The sequence below is a fragment of the Salvelinus fontinalis genome, chromosome 23 (assembly GCF_029448725.1).
Source record: "Salvelinus fontinalis isolate EN_2023a chromosome 23, ASM2944872v1, whole genome shotgun sequence".
Lineage (NCBI taxonomy): Eukaryota > Metazoa > Chordata > Actinopteri > Salmoniformes > Salmonidae > Salvelinus > Salvelinus fontinalis.
Window position 1 is genome coordinate 28,226,560 of NC_074687.1, and position 17,463 is coordinate 28,244,022.

Below are 17,463 nucleotides of genomic sequence, written 5' to 3' on the forward strand. Positions count from 1 at the left end.
AGCGAGCTGTTAGTCCCACTACTTGGCCCAGAACCCCTCCCAGGAAGTGTGGCCGGAGAAACCGCAGGCAGAGCCCATCTGATGCCAGGCCTGGACGGGGGCAGGTGTCGGACCGCTGGGACCACCTTGAACGGAGGCTGCATGCTCTGCATCAGGAAGTTGATAGCTTCGATGGTGATGACAGCTATCACCTGTTGGCCAGTGATGCGCTGTTCCCGGGGGACGATGCTGGCACTGCAGGGCTACCAGGCTGACAGGCCATCAGAATCCGCCAGCGGTGCTTCATCACCCCCAACGGCTTGAGAGGCTATGAGGAGTCTACCCACTCGGGTAGCCACTGCACTGGACATCAAACTGGTGGACAGTGATGACTCTCCATCTGTCCCCATCTCTGCTGAGTTCTGCGAGGCCTTGCAGGAGAGCTGGGCCTCTGCCAGGGGGCGCTTCCGACTCACAGCAGAGACTGGACCATGGAGTTATGTTGCGGGTGCAGAGTCACTCGGCCTACGGGAGTACCTGACCATGGACACCATGATAGCTGCCATGGTCCTCCTGCACTGGGAGATTATAGGGCGGAAACCACGACTGAAGCCCGGACCCTCCAGAGTCTTTGATGCAGACTTGAAAGACACATATGGGTCCCTGTGCTCTCTTGGCTGCCTTACCAACGAGGCCATGCTGCTGCAGGCCTACCTGCAGACTCTGTTGCCCCGCCTGTAGGAGGGCACAGAGGAGCTCGTTCAGGAAGCAACGGAAGTGTCTCGCCTGCTTTCCCTGCTCCAGAGGGATGTGGCCCGTGCCAACGGATGGGCCATGGCGCAGGCAGGTACCTCCCGGCGCCATCTCTGGCTGGCTCAATCCCATCTGCCAGCTGCTCTCCAGAGCACATTTGCCACTCTCCCCATCACCCCAGGGGTTTGGCCCAGGGGTTGATGACGTTCTGTAGCAGACCAATAAGGTTTGTAAGGACCGAGAGACCCTGAGATGGTTCATGCCGCCTCCTCAGACGGACTGTCGTAACCTACCTGCATCCCTCTGGAGCAGGGAAAGCAGGAAAGACAATTTCATTGCTTCCTGAACGAGCTCCTCTGTGCCCTCCTACAGGCGGGGCAACAGAGTCTGCAGGTGTCACCACGGTGGCCGACCCCCTGAACCCCGCGGCTGGAGATCTCCTCACTCCTGGACAAGGGTGCCATCCGTAGGATCGAGACATCAGAACGGCTAGGTGGGTTCTACTCCCCTTATTTTGTGGTCCCCAAAAGAGACGGAGGGTTTCGGCCAATTCTGGACCTCCGCAACCTCAATGGGTATTGAGGTTGCACATGCTGTCCCCAGCCCTCGTGTTGCAGGCCATTCCAGGAACCAGTGGTTTGTTACGCTGGACCTGAGGGATGCGTACTTCCATGTTCCTGTTCACCCAGCTCATTGGCAGTACCTACGATTCGCTTTCGAAGGAACGGCTTACGAATTCATGGTTCTTCTCGTAGAACTCTCCGTGGCACCCCGCACTTTCACAAAGTGCATGGACGCTGCCCTGGCACCTCTCACATCCGAGGATTGTTGATCCTCAATTACCTGGACGATTGGCTGATTTTTGCCCCGACCAGGACCCAGGACCTGTCAGACAGAGAGATGCTCCTGACCCACACCGGAAGGCTGGGCATGACTGTAAACGACAATAAGAGTCGTCTGATGCCCACTCAGAGGGTGGCCTTTCATTGGCATGGAACTGGACTCAGTCCCCACGAGAGCACGCCTGCCCACCAGAAGGGTTCAGGCGATCTTATCTTGCCTCGACCACTTTCGGCAGGGGTGATATCCGCCTGTTGGGCTTGCTGACGGCGGCCTCGTTGCTGATTCCCCTGGGCCTGGTTCAACTCCCACCGGCTGCACCCGAAACACCACTGCCGCACAGTGCCTCAGGATATTGTTGAGGTGGCGTTGTCGCTCCTTTCTCTTAGGTGGGGTTGAGATGCTGAGGATGTGTTAGCACAGACACCTCCCAGATCGGCTGGGGGGGGTGTTACCAAGGGCAGGTCGGCCAGTGGCTGTTGGCTACCCCCTTGGAGCGGCAGGCACATCAATACACTAGAGCTCCAAGCTCTACTGCTGGCCCTGCAGCCTTTTCTTCCACATCTGAAGGGAAGACATGTCCTGGTGAGAACGGACAGCACCACAGTTGGTGGCTTACATCAACCATCAGGGTGGACTGAGGTTACGCTGCCTCCTTCTTATGGCACGGGAGCTCCTTCTCTGGGCTCAGGGACATCTAGTGTCTCTACGCATGGCGCACATACCTGGCATCCTGAATGTGGCAGCGGATATGCTCTCGAGTGAGGGCCCGCCACCTTGGGAATGGAGCCTACATCCCCAGGTGGTGTAGCACCTGTGGAACAAGTTTGGGAGAGCGCAGATGGACCCGTTTGCCTCCCTGGACAATGGACACTGCCCCCTGTGGTACTCCATGTTAGAGCCACCAGGACCTCTGGCTCATAATTGGCCAGGGCTGGAGCTTTACGCATTCCCCCCTTTTCCCCTGTTCCAGGCTGTGCTGGACAGGACCAGGATGGCGGAGAATCGTCTGCTGCTGGTGGCCCCATACCGGCCCAGACGACCCTAGTTCAGCCTTCTCCTGACACTGTTGTCTGGGACACCTTGAACGGCACCAATGGTCCATGTTAGGACTACAGGAGGGTGTAATGTACACCATACAGAGCGCAAGGCCACCGGCTACAACTGTGGCATACCAGTTGCGCTGGCGGTTGTTCTGCTCTTGGTGCACTGGTATTGAGGTTGTGCCCGAGTCATGCGGGGTGCAGTATGACCTCCAATACCTGCAGTCTCACTTGGATGAGGGCTTGGCAGCCTCTACACTGAGAGGGTATTTGGCTGCTATATCTGCCTGCCATGTGGGGTGGATGGACAGACCAGTGGGGCGCTATCCCTTGGTCTCCAGGTTTATGAAGGGGGTTCATCGCCTGCGTCCAGCTACTGTAGGACCCACTCAATGGCGAGCTGGAATCTGGATGTGGTCTTGGCAGCTTTGGAATAGCCACCTTTCGAACCGTTGGAGTCTGCCTCCCTGAAACACCCCTCTATGAAGGTGGCTTTCTTGGTAGTGATTACTTCCATGAAGAGGGTGGGTGAGCTCAATGCTATTTCGGTAAGTTCTGAGTGCTACCGGATGGTGGGAGGACGGGGGAGTCTGGGCCTCCCTCCGGCATGCTGTGCCCTGTGCGGGCACTGGCTGCCTATGTGGAGCGGACACAGTCAGTGAGAACAACATACCAGCTCTTTGTCTGCTATGTTGAGAGTCCTGGGGGCTGGGCTATCAAAGCAGAGGCTCTCTCATGGCAGCTCTCTCACCTGCCATGCTGGCAGGCCAGTGTTGGGACCTGTGATGGCAAATTCAACACAAGGTGTGGCTGCATCCTTGACTCGACTGAGAGGAGTGCCACTCTCTGATATCTGCGCTGCGGCCAGCTGAGCTTCCTCTTGCACCTTTGTTAGGTACTATCGGGTAAATGTGGCATTGCCTCCCCTTCCAGGGACTGTGCCGGAACCCCCCTTCCACATTGATGGTCCCTGCGTCTCGGTCCAGCACTGGGACTTCGCCGCTGGCTGGCCACGTCCGTCTAGCACCGACAAAATCTGGTACGGGTATACCAATATATTGGAGTGATCCAATATAGTGAAACATAACAAAGGTTACGTATGTAACCAGTTATGTGAGCTATATGGATCACTCCAATCCTCTGTGGTGCTAGAGGCGCCTCTAAAATGATGTAGAGAACGTGCGTCACGGCCATGGGGTCTATATATAGGGGCGGGCCCCAGCTGTGACACAGGAGTAAATCTGTAAATCCTCACCTTGGATGTATCCCTCCGCCACACAATATATTGGAGTGATCCATATAGCTCACATAACCTTGGTTACATACGTAACCTTCATTCTGCCAATCTTTGGTCCACTACCTACTTTGTTGTTTCTCCTGCCAAAGCGTCAGAGAGGGGGGTGTCCGTGATGTAACTGCGTAACCCCACCTTGCAATTCTTTGCTTTCTTTTTCTTCTTTGGTATTATGGCGGTCTGCAAACAAATGTTAAATGTGCATGCCGCCACCTACTGTATTGGATGTGTATCAGCATACTATTCTGTAGTATTTATTCATTACACTTTGTGAAAAAAAATCCCTAACAACTAACTCAGGGTACAATAAAACCTCACCACTATTCCACTACTTTGGCCCTATCTGATCCTACCCCAAACCAGCAGCCTGGGAGGACAGGACACTATCATTCAAAACATCATGTAACCCTTTTGCAGTAAAATCTTGTACAACCAAGTATTTCTCTGCAGCTGCCACCACAACATATTTCCTCTGTGATTTATGTTCCATTCCTGCAGTACAATTGACAACCCGTTTACACACACAACTTTTTCCACCGAATCTACACATTGCTTTGTCTCATGTCCTCCCGCACACTTCTCACATCTAGGAATCTCCCTCCTACAGACTGCTGCCGCATGCCCATAAGCTTGACACCTAAAACACCGTAATGGAGTCGGGACAATAACTCTGATGGGATAACTGACACATCCTAACTTGACCTTGTCAGGCAAAGACTCTGCACCAAAATTCAGCAGGACAGACAGTGTCCTCTCCGTTTCATCAGGCTCTCCACCAGGTCTGCGTCGCACCAAATGGCGGGAATCTTCCATTTCAGTGGATCCTCCTCCACACTTAACGCAACCCCGTTATCCCTCCTTTCAATGGTGCCCTGCTCCAGAGAGCAAAGCAAGTCAGAGATCTTGTCTCTATTCGCGTGGTCTGGAGCGCCTGCTCCCTCTGGACAGAAGAAACTCTAAAAATCAACAGTCCCCAACCTCTTCTCCCACCCTCCAACTCTCTCATCAGCATCATTGAAAGGGGAGAGATATTAGCGAAAGAAGATAGGAATCCCATTAGCCAATGAATGGAGAAAGTATAACACCTCAACCAACAAACTGTCGACCAATCCCGTTCCATTTAACTATCTTGCGTCCATAAAAACAGCTGGTCGTAAAGACATTTTCGCAAAAACCTACCATTTCCATCCAATTCGCAACAGATTTTTATGTGGATATTCTCAAATCTGCATTAAAACAATATGCACATTTTCCCACCAGAGATGCCTTCATCAAATTGACTTGCTGTGGATAAAAGGCTGTGCCTGATGTACTGCACACAATTTACTTGTTCACAAAAGTTTTCATGTACCAAATAAAAATCTAAAGTTCAATGTGTTTCCATCCCATTTTGAACTCTACCGATAGTTGGGTCACAAAACACAAAAACTGTTGCATTAAAAAGCAAATATCCCTACAATGGTTTTGGCACATGCTTATAACCAGCCGCTTGCAGATAGAGTGCAGGTAGGCTAGTCTACATGATGAGATTATTATGGATAAGAGTGATAATATTTTTATTTGTCAAGCAGCAGTCAAGCCTCGATTATCATGTTACCTGAATAAGACCCTTGATATTTATAGAAAAGGAGCATCAAGATCACTGTGCACTTGTGAAGTTCATCATTAATTATTTCATCTGTAGTCTAATAAACGGAATGGTTTCCAGAGTCTAGTGGGAGGACCACACAGTATATCATTGCGTGACTCCCAAGTTTACTTCGATATGATTATTATCATATCAATATTTGCGCATAAAGGCGTTTCCACCGACATTCCTAACACAATACATTTTACACAAAAAGATCCCACCATGTCGACCTAACAAATTATCTGTCTGCATTTTAAATTGTAGGCCTATCGAAACTTGGTCCCAGCTCTCTGCAGGTCATTCACTAGGTCCCCCCGTGTGGTTCTGGGATTTTTGCTCACCGTTCTTGTGATCATTTTGACCCCACGGGGTGAGATCTTGCGTGGAGCCCCAGATCGAGGGAGATTATCAGTGGTCTTGTATGTCTTCCATTTCCTAAAATTGCTCCCACAGTTGATTTCTTCTGTGCCATGGTGAACCTTGCACTCCTGTAGATCTTAAATAATTGGATGGTGAAACTTGCATCCAGCCAACCAGAAAAGCAAGGCGAAGCAATTCAGTAATTCTTGAAAGTCAGGTCAATCCCTGTCCTGCAAAGAAACATTATTTGTATAGTTTTATTTTGGAAGCAGTAAGCATTACTGTCATGTAATACTGTGTATAAAAGAACCATGTACAGTGGCAAGAAAAAGTATGTTAACCCTTTGAAAATAACTGGATTTCTGCATGAATTGGTCATAAAATTTGATCTGACCTTCATCTAGGTCACAACAATAGACAAACAGTCTGCTTAAATTAATAACACACAAACAATTATACGTTTTCATGTCTTTATTGAACACACCGTGTAAACATTCACAGTGCAGGGTGGGAAAAGTTGGTGAACCCTTGGATTTAATAACTGGTTGACCCTACTTTGGCAGCAATAACCTCAACCAAATGTTTTCTGTAGTTGCGAATCAGACCTGCACAACGGTCAGGAGGAATTTTGGTCCATTCCTCTTTTCAAAACTTTCAGTTCAGCAATATTCTTGGGATGTCTGGTGTGAACTGCTCTCGAGGCCATGCCACAGCATCTCAATCGGGTTGAGGTCAGGACTTTGACTGGGCCACTCCAGAAGGCGTATTTTTTTTCTGTTGAAGGCATTCTGTTGTTGATTTACTTCTGTGTTTTGGGTCATTGTCCTGTTTCAATTCAATTCAATTTCAATTCAATTCAAGGGGCTTTATTGGCATGGGAAACATGTGTTAACATTGCCAAAGCAAGTGAGGTAGACAATACACAAAAGTGAAACAAACAAAACGAATTAACAGTAAACATTACACATACAGAAGTTTCAAAACAATAAAGACATTACAAGTGTTATATTAAATATATACAGTGTTGTAACAATGTACAAATGGTTAAAGCACACAAGTTAAAATAAGTAGGCATAAATATGGGTTGTATTTACAATGGTGTTTGTTCTTCACTGGTTGCCCTTTTCTTGTGGCAACAGGTCACAAATCTTGCTGCTGTGATGGCACACTGTGGAATTTCACCCAGTAGATATGGGAGTTTATCAAAATTGGATTTGTTTTCGAATTCTTTGTGGATCTGTGTGATCTGAGGGAAATATGTGTCTCTAATATGGTCATACATTGGGCAGGAGGTTAGGAAGTGCAGCTCGGTTTCCACCTCATTTTGTGGGCAGTGTGCACATAGCCTGTCTTCTCTTGAGAGCCATGTCTGCCTACGGCGGCCTTTCTCAATAGCAAGGCTATGCTCACTGAGTCTGTACATAGTCAAAGCTTTCCTTAAGTTTGGGTCAGTCACAGTGGTCAGGTATTCTGCCACTGTGTACTCTCTGTTTAGGGCCAAATAGCATTCTAGTTTTCTCTGTTTTTTTGTTAATTCTTTCCAATGTGTCAAGTAATTATCTTTTTGTTTTCTCATGATTTGGTTGGGCCTAATTGTGCTGTTGTCCTGGGGCTCTGTGGGGTGTGTTTGTGTTTGTGAACAGAGCCCTAGGACCAGCTTGCTTAGGGGACTCTTCTCCAGGTTCATCTCTCTGTAGGTGATGGCTTTGTTATGGAAGGTTTGGGAATCGCTTCCTTTTAGGTGGTTGTAGAATTTAACGGCTATTTTCTGGATTTTGATAATTAGTGGGTATCGGCCTAATTCTGCTCTGCATGCATTATTTGGTGTTCTACGTTGTACACGGAGGATATTTTTGCAGAATTCTGCATGCAGTCTCAATTTGGTGTTTGCCCCATTTTGTGAAATCTTGGTTGGTGAGCGGACCCCAGACCTCACAACCATAAAGGGCAATGGGCTCTATGACTGATTCAAGTATTTTTAGCCAGATCCTAATTGGTATGTTGAAATTTATGTTCCTTTTGATGGCATAGAATGCCCTTCTTGCCTTGTCTCTCAGATCGTTCACAGCTTTGTGGAAGTTACCTGTGGTGCTGATGTTTAGGCCGAGGTATGTATAGTTTTTTGTGTGCTCTAGGGCAACGGTGTCTAGATGGAATTTGTGGTCCTGGCGACTGGACCTTTTTTGGAACACCATTATTTTGGTCTTACTGGGATTTACTGTCAGGGCCCAGGTCTGACAGAATCTGTGCAGAAGATCTAGGTGCTGCTGTAGGCCCTCCTTGGTTGGTGACAGAAGCACCAGATCATCAGCAAACAGTAGACATTTGACTTCGGATTCTAGTAGGGTGAGACCGGGTGCTGCAGACTGTTCTAGTGCCCGCGCCAATTCGTTGATATATATGTTGAAGAGTGTGGGGCTTAAGCTGCATCCCTGTCTCACCCCACGACCCTGTGTGAAGAAATGTGTGTGTTTTTTGCCAATTTTAACCGCACACTTGTTGTTGTGTACATGGATTTTATAATGTCGTATGTTTTACCCCCAACACCACTTTCCATCAATTTGTATAGCAGACCCTCATGCCAAATTGAGTCGAAGGCTTTTTTGAAATCAACAAAGCATGAGAAGACTTTGCCTTTGTTTTGGTTTGCTTGGTTGTCAATTAGGGTGTGTAGGATGAATACATGGTCTGTTGTACGGTAATTTGGTAAAAAGCCAATTTGACATTTGCTCAGTACATTGTGTTCATTGAGGAAATGTACGAGTCTGCTGTTAATTATAATGCAGAGTATTTTACCAAGGTTACTGTTGACGCATATTCCACGGTAGTTATTGGGGTCAAATTTGTCTCCACTTTTGTGGATTGGGGTGATCAGTCCTTGGTTCCAAATATTGGGGAAGATGCCAGAGCTAAGGACGATGTTAAAGAGTTTTAGTATAGCCAATTGGAATTTGTTGTCTGTATATTTGATCATTTGATTAAGGATACCATCAACACCACAGGCCTTTTTGGGTTGGAGGGTTTTTATTTTGTCCTGTAACTCATTCAAGGTAATTGGAGAATCCAGTGGGTTCTGGTAGTTTTTAATAGTTGATTCTAGTATTTGTATTTGATCATGTATATGTTTTTGCTCTTTATTCTTTGTTATAGAGCCAAAAAGATTGGAGAAGTGGTTTACCCATACATCTCCATTTTGGATAGATAATTCTTCGTGTTGTTTTTTGTTTAGTGTTTTTCAATTTTCCCAGAATTGGTTAGAGTCTATGGATTCTTCAATTACATTGAGCTGATTTCTGACATGCTGTTCCTTCTTTTTTCGTAGTGTATTTCTGTATTGTTTTAGTGATTCACCATAGTGAAGGCGTAGACTCAGGTTTTCCGGGTCTCTATGTTTTTGGTTGGACAGGTTTCTCAATTTATTTCTTAGATTTTTGCATTCTTCATCAAACCATTTGTCATTGTTGTTCATTTTCTTCGGTTTTCTATTTGAGATTTTTAGATTTGATAGGGAAGCTGAGAGGTCAAATATACTGTTAAGATTTTCTACTGCCAAGTTTACACCTTCACTATTGCAGTGGAACGTTTTACCCAGGAAGTTGTCTAAAAGGGATTGGATTTGCTGTTGCCTAATTGTTTTTTGGTAGGTTTCCAAACTGCATTCCTTCCATCTATAGCATTTCTTAATGTTACTCAGTTCCTTTGGCTTTGATGCCTCATGATTGAGTATTGCTCTGTTCAAGTAGACTGTAATTTTGCTGTGATCTGATAGGGGTGTCAGGGGGCTGACTGTGAACGCTCTGAGAGACTCTGGGTTGAGGTCAGTGATAAAGTAGTCTACAGTGCTACTGCCAAGAGATGAGCTATATGTGTACCTACCATAGGAGTCCCCTCGAAGCCTACCATTGACAATGTACATACCCAGCGTGCGACAGAGCTGCAGGAGTTGTGACCCGTTTTTGTTGGTTATGTTGTCATAGTTGTGCCTAGGGGGGCATATGGGGGAGGGAATGCTGTCACCTGCAGGCAGGTGTTTGTCCCCCTGTGTGCTGAGGGTGTCAGGTTCGTGTCCAGTTCTGGCATTTAGGTCGCCACAGACTAATACATGTCCCTGGGCCTGGAAATGATTGATTTCCCCCTCCAGGATGGAGAAGCTGTCTTCATTAAAATATGGGGATTCTAGTGGGGGGATATAGGTAGCACACAGGAGGACATTTTTCTCTGTTAAGATAATTTCCTTTTGAATTTCTAGCCAAATGTAAAATGTTCTTGTTTTGATTAATTTAATGGAGTGAGTTAGGTCTGCTCTATACCAAATTAGCATTCCCCCTGAGTCCCTTCCCTGTTTCACACCTGGTAGTTTGGTGGATGGGACTACCAGCTCTCTGTAACCTAGAGGGCAACCAGTGAGTCCGTCTCCTCTATACCAGGTTTCTTGCAGGATGACAATGTCTGCATTACCGATTTCTTTGGTGAAGTCCGGGTTCCTGCTCTTTAGGCCAAAGGCAGATGACCTCAGGCCTTGGATATTCCAGGATGATATAGTGAAGGCTTTTTGTTCCATAAAGTGTCCAATGTTGTTGGTCATGGTTTGGCCTCAGGCCAGTAAGTGTGAGCAGAGCCCGCTGAGCATCTGGTACATGCCGTTGGCTTGGGCGAGTGTAAGAGTGGGGGTTGGGCCTGTTTGCCCGCTCACTACCTGGGCGTATGTGTGACTTCCATGTTGATGCCCTCTTTGTGGGGGTGGGGTGCATGGGGTGGGCAGGAGTGGCATAGGTCTGATCTGAGGGGGCCTAAATGGGGTGTGGGCATGGTTGATGTGGGGGGGTGTTGATTGGTTGGGGTGGGGGTGTGGATGTGTCTGGGGGTGCTGTGGTCTGGATTTAAGTCCTCTTGGCGTGGGTCCTCTATGTGTAGGTCCAGGGGGGGGTCATAAAGTTCTTGGAGGGTGTCTCGCTGGTCTGGGTGGGGTGTCTATTGATCTGTTGCTCCTGTGTGAAGTGTTGGGGCTGCGTTTGAGAGCGATGTCCTTTAGAGTCCGGGCAAAGGTGGGCACTGCTGCCTTGTAGAGGTGGACCTGGTCATAGAGGCTGTTCAAGTCCAGGGTGGAGTGGTGGGCCAGAAAGACATTTGGTTTTGAGGCACAGTCACGGGAAATGCTTGCGTTTACCCGCTGTATTGTAGCAGGGTGGAAGTCTTTTCGTGGTAGCAGGGTGGAGATAACCACTTGTGCGTTGGGGAAAGTAGAAGAAGCTTTTTCAATCACTCCCTTCAGTGCTGTGGCCACCCTTTCCTGCTGTGCTCTCAGGTCGTTTGTGCCTGTGTGTATTATTATGTGGCTAGGTGAGCCTAGTTTGTCCTCAGACAGAAGGTCTAGGGCGCGCTGGGTGTTTGGACACCAGAGTTTAGACACACTGTGTTTGGGAAAAAGTTTTTTTTCTTCTATATATTTCCCATTTGAGTCCATAAGGAGGACAATCTGTGTCTTGTGTTTGTCCTCAGCGGGTGTGGGGGGGTTGTCAGGAGGGCTATCAGGGTGGCTGACAGGGGGGGGTGCTCAGAGGGGGTGAGAGCTGCTGGGCTTGGGGTTTTTCTTTTGTCTGTTCTGCTATGATGTCGACTCTATGGTCAGGGTCTGGTGTGGACTGTTCTGCTGTGGTGTTGAGACTTTTGTCGGGTGCTGAGGTGGGCTGTTCTGCTGGCGTCTCTGTGGGGATGGCCACCTCCCTAGTGGGTTGTTCTCTGTCACATGCCATCCCCCTCCACCTCTCCTCCAGCAGTCTGATCCTCTCCTCCATCCCCCTCTCCCTCTCCTCCAGCAGTCTGATCCTCTCCTTTAGTGCTCTGTTCTGCTCCTGCTTCTGCTCTTTCTCCTGTTGAAATTGTCTCACCACTGTCCAGAGTCCAGATATGTCTCTCTCCACCTCCAGCACTCCTGGTATGGTTAAGGGGGTGTTGTGCTGGACTGTTGTCTGGGTCTGTGCTGACTGGAGTGTAATCACCTGCTGTTCCAGCTCAACCTGCCTTACCTCCAGCTGGGTGAATTTATCCTTCATTTCAATGAGGGAGAAGTGCTCTGTACTGGGAGGTTGACTGTCTGCTGAGGGTTGCTCGTCTGTGGGATTATATGATGAAGAGGTCTGGTTTGACCCGCTCGGGGTGGGGGTATCTTTATCAAGGGAGAGCTTCTCTTGCTGGGCTAATTCTTTGATTAGGTGAAAGTCCAGCTGAAACTGTTTGGGGTTGCCCTGTACCAATACTGTTCCAGACTTATATAGATTTATGTTAGCTGAATCAGAGTCCTCGTTGTCAAGTATCCTGAGTTTCCACCCCTCGTTAACCCCCCCTCTCTTAACAGAGGGGTAGTGTGCTAATATAGCACTGTGCCATGCCAGGGGATGGTTTGTGTGGAAGATAAGGTTGCTGATGTTCCCATTTTTGTAATAGTCAGCAAAAAGTGTCTCTTGATTTTCCATAAGGAGCTTCATTTTGTGCTCTTTTCTTGCCTTGTCATTCTTTACACTCACAGGGTACTGTATTTTAATTACCTCTGAACAGCAGGAGGGAGCTTCTAAGGCCTCTCCATTTGGTTGGGGTAGACTATTCGACTCTCCTGCCATTGTTGGGCTAATGGTCTTTGACACCTCTCACTTGACACGTCAGTGCTAGTTGAAGCTGTATCAAGCTTGGCAATTATGTTTCATTCAATGCTTATAAAGTAATGTCATGTATTTTTCTTCTTGGCTTTTGGCAATAGAATATTGTTTCAGACTAAACATTACTCACTCAGTTCCAGGTTGGGTGGTGTTTTCAGGTTTCTGTTGTTTTCCAGAGAATTTGCTGTGTAATAATCATCTTTGAGGTGATTCCGTAATTCCGTCCAAAATCAGGATGTAGGTTTTGAGTTTTGATTTGAATTTAGGGTTATGTTGTAGAGGGTAGCATCCTGTATGTGTTCCTGACAAAAAATCCAAGTTTAACTAACTCTAAATCTATATTTTTTTAAGAAAATGCTGAAAAATGCAGGAGCTCATCTGATCATGACCTCTCTCTTTCTCTCATCCTCATCAACCAACTTCTGTCGAGTTTCAATTGGCGGACAGATAGCCTAACATTCTCCTGCAAAATGTCTTGATAAACTTGGGAATTCAGTTTTCCGTTGATGATGGCAAGCTGTCCAGTCCCTGAGGCAGCAAAGCAGCCCCAAACCATGATGCTCCCTCCACCATACTTTACATTTGGGATGAGGTTTTGATGTTGGTGTGCTGTACCTTTTTTTTCCTCCACAGTGTTGTGTGTTCCTTCCAAACAACTCAACTGTAGTTTCATCTGTCCACAGAATATTTTGCTGTGGAATATCCAGGTGCACTTTTGCGAAGTTCAGATGTGCAGCAATGTTTTTTTTGGACAGCAGTGTCTTCTTTCGTGGTGTCCTCCCATGAACACAATTCTTGTTTAGTGTTTTACGTATCGTAGACTCAATCTTTGCAGTGATCTTTGCAGGACGGCCTCTCCTAGGGAGAGTAGCAACAGTGCTGAACTTTCTCCATTTATAGACAATTTGTCTTACCGCGGACTGATGAACATCGGGGCTTTTAGAGATACTTTTGTAACCCTTTCCAGCTTTATGCAAGTCAACAATTCTAGATTTTTGGTATTCTGAGATCTCTTTTGTTCAAGGCATGGTTCACATCGGGCAATGCTTCTTGTGAATAGCAAACATAAATAGTGAGTGTTTTTTATAGGGCAAGGCAGCTCTAACCAACATCTCCAATCTCGTCTCATTAATTAGACTCCAGGTTAGCTGACTCCTGACTCCAAATAGCTTTTGGAGAAGTCATTAGCCTAGGGGTTCACATACTTTTTCCAACATACACTGTGAATGTTTAAATTATGTATTCAATATCGAGAAGAAAAATACAATAATTTGTGTGTTATTAGTTTAAGCACACTATGTTTGTCTATTGTTGTGACTTGGATGAAGATCAGATCAAATTTGATGATCAATTTATGCAGAAATCCAGGTAATTCCAAAGGGTTCACATAAGTTTTTTGCCACTGTATGTGAAGTGTATGAATAATGTATAAGTAACAAATATCTGTAAAAAGAAAAACAAAGTAGGGTGGTGGGCCAATAAGATAAATCATATCAAAACAAAGAGTTTGTAAGTGTTGTTAGGGTGTTGAGTTACCCCTTATACTATAAAAGAGCTTTGGGTGTCTAGAAAAGTGTCACGCAAGTCCAATTAATTATTATTATTAAACGTTGAAGACAATGCATTTGTACAGAGACGGAAACTGTTACAAAATACCAAGAGTAGACTGCAAGGTTATGTTAAGTTAAATAATGACTATGCAGATTTGAAGTAAACCTATTTTGGGTTAAGATAAGTAACTATGAGTAAGGGCAAAAATGATAAGCTTGCTAGCTGAGTTTGAATAAGACATTCGATTACCACTTTGCATTTAGAATGTTTGGTTTTATTATAGCTAATAAATAACCAAATCATTGATGGATCACAAAATAACAGAAATGCATGTCTGTCGTCTGCCCCGGCAAGCCAGTTGGCATACGCGTCATCACTCTCCCTCATCTGTTTAGTCATTTCCCACGAACAGTAACATGCTGACCAGACCGGACACGTCGCGTGCGCGAGCGTCGCAAAATAAATTTAGAAATCCATGTTATTCAATTATTGCAACCACACTGCTCGCGCCAACAAGCGTCTGCTTTGGCAAGGGCTAACATGCTGACCGGACACGTCGCATGCGAGAGCATTGCAAAATAAATGTAGAAATCCATGTTATTCAATTATTGCACCCAAACTGCTTGCGAGCGTCTGGATGCCAAGGGCTAAATTTGTGACGCAGATCACGCTGAAAGTCCTGTCTCTCCCATCTCCTCATTGGTTATACCCACGTGGGTGATTGAGAAAGACGAACTGTTTTGCCGGTAGTGTGGTAATACTATGAAAGTTTAGATGCGATCACCATATAAGTTCAACGATGAAAAAGCCTGGAAGGAGGAGAGATGACTAGAAACGATTCGGTTGGCCATTTTATGTGTGGATTAATTTGTCGGAGTAGAGGATCTTGTGCAGTTCAGGTAAAATAACAACTCAATGTTTATATCCCAGGACAAATTAGCTAGCAACAGCAAGCTAGCTAAATAGGACAAATTAGCTAGCAAGTGCAAGCTAACTAGCTAAATTGCCATACATGTTTAATGGTTTTCGACCTGTCCCCAAATTAATGTCATTGGTTCAGCGTTTGTTTTGATATTTTAACCTGCGTGTCGTGATCGCGTTTGGTGTAGGACAAAATAAATGTATGCACGATAGCGCACGCGCGCAGCCAGTTTGGGTTCCGTGTTAGCCGGCATACGTATCATCACACTTCCTCGTCTGATTGGTCAAGTAGACGGGCCTTCTGACTTTGTGGCTGTGGTAGCTAGTGACGACCCGAAGATATTAACATTTTATATTCATTCAATATCTTTTTTTAAAGCAGACTTTTTTTTTTAACAACAAATCAATACAGGAAGTACATGTGGGAACACAAGTATATATAAATAATATACAAAGGACAATTGGACTAGGGGGTACAATATCACATTACACAAGGACCTAACTACACTTATTATTCCAACAGCTTTTTTGTTAGTAGAGTATTTAATTGTCTTAAAATACAGTTAAATGTATTTTTGTAAGGTAAGAGAATGTGGTGTTTTGTTTGTAAATTTACATTTGTGACTATGAAATTTGGCCTAAAGAATGATGAAATTAATTACATAAAATTGTTTCAGCTTATTTATATCATAGGTAAAGAATCCAAGCAGTACATCTCTCCACAATAGTGTAAAATCTTCATCAATGTGTTCAATTATGAATCTACTGATGTCTTGCCACAGTTTTCTTACATGAATACAATGCCAAAAAAGATGCAACGCTGTTTCTGGGTGGTCATTACAAAAGGTACAATTTGAATTGATCTTTTCCTTAAACTTCTTCATATAGTGGTTGGCAGAATAATATTTATGAATAATGTTAAAGGAAACAAACTTATTTTTGTTAACAAGTAGGTATGGTATGTGTGTGGCAACATCCAAACTTTTTTCCAACAGGTATCGCTCTGTTGTTGAATGGACCAAAAGAGAAAATATTTCCTACTGATGAGTCAACAGGGTCAATGGAAGTTAGGCTCTAAGGGTCAGGTCTTGTCAGGTCTTGACATGTTCCTGGATAATAAAGCAACACTTGAGGGAATGGCATTTAAAACAATTGCAAAATCTTTAGGTGTTACAGGGACCTTGTAAATTGATAAGAATTCCTTGTAACTAAGTAAAAGACCCTCTGCATTTACCAGTTGGGTCACCAATATATTACTATTTCGGAACCAATATTCTAAAAAGAAAAGTATTTTTATTTTATTATACAATATGTTCCGATTATTCCATATATAATAACTGTGCGGAGAAAAATTATGCTTATAAATTAAGGACCATGACAAGAAAACCTGATGAAAAGCATTAAGTTTCACTGGAACTTTGTCAATATTATAATTGCAAACCAACATGAAGTTAAGGCCACCAAAAGTAGAGAAGACATGATGAGGAATAAAATTCCACAGAAAAGTGGATCTTCTTAGGAATTGTTTTATCCATTTGATCTTAAAAGTATTATTTAACCTTTCACGAGTATCTACCCCGGATCCGGGATCACCCCCCCCCCCCCCCCCCACACTGATTAGGATCGCTAGCATAGCGTCACAATTAAATAGTAGCATCTAAATATCATTAAATCACAAGTCCAAGACACCTAATGAAAGATACAGATCCTGTGAATAAAGCCACCATTTCAGATTTCTAAAATGTTTTACAGGGAAGACACAATATGTAAATCTATTAGCTAAACACGTTAGCAAAAATCACCATTTTTCTTGTCCACCATTTTCTCTCAACATCAGTAGCTATCACCAATTCGGCTAAACTAAGATATTGATAGCCACTAACCAAGAAAAAACCTCATCAGATGACAGTCTGATAACATATTTATGGTATAGGACAGGTTTTGTTAGAAAAATGTGCATATTTCAGGTATAAATCATAGTTTGCCATTGCAGCCACCATCACAAATCTCACCAAAGCTCCTAGAATTACTAGAGACAGCAACTTGTATTACCAATTTACTCATCATAAAACATTTCTTAAAAATACACAGCACATAGCAATGGACAGACACAGATCTTGTGAATTCAGACATTTCAGATTTTCTAAGTGTTTTACGGCGAAAACACAATAAATCATTATATTAGCATACCACATACGCAAACGTTACCCGAGCACTGATTCTAGCCAAAGAGAGCGATATCATATCATCGCCAAAATATATTAATTTTTTCACTAACCTTCTCAGAATTCTTCCGATGACACTCCTGTAACATCATATTACACAATCCATATACAGTTTGTTCGAAAATGTGCATATTTAGCCACCAAAGTCATGGTTAGACAATGACAAAAGTTGCCCAGCTGGTCAGACAATGTCGTGCGCCATATTAGACAGTGA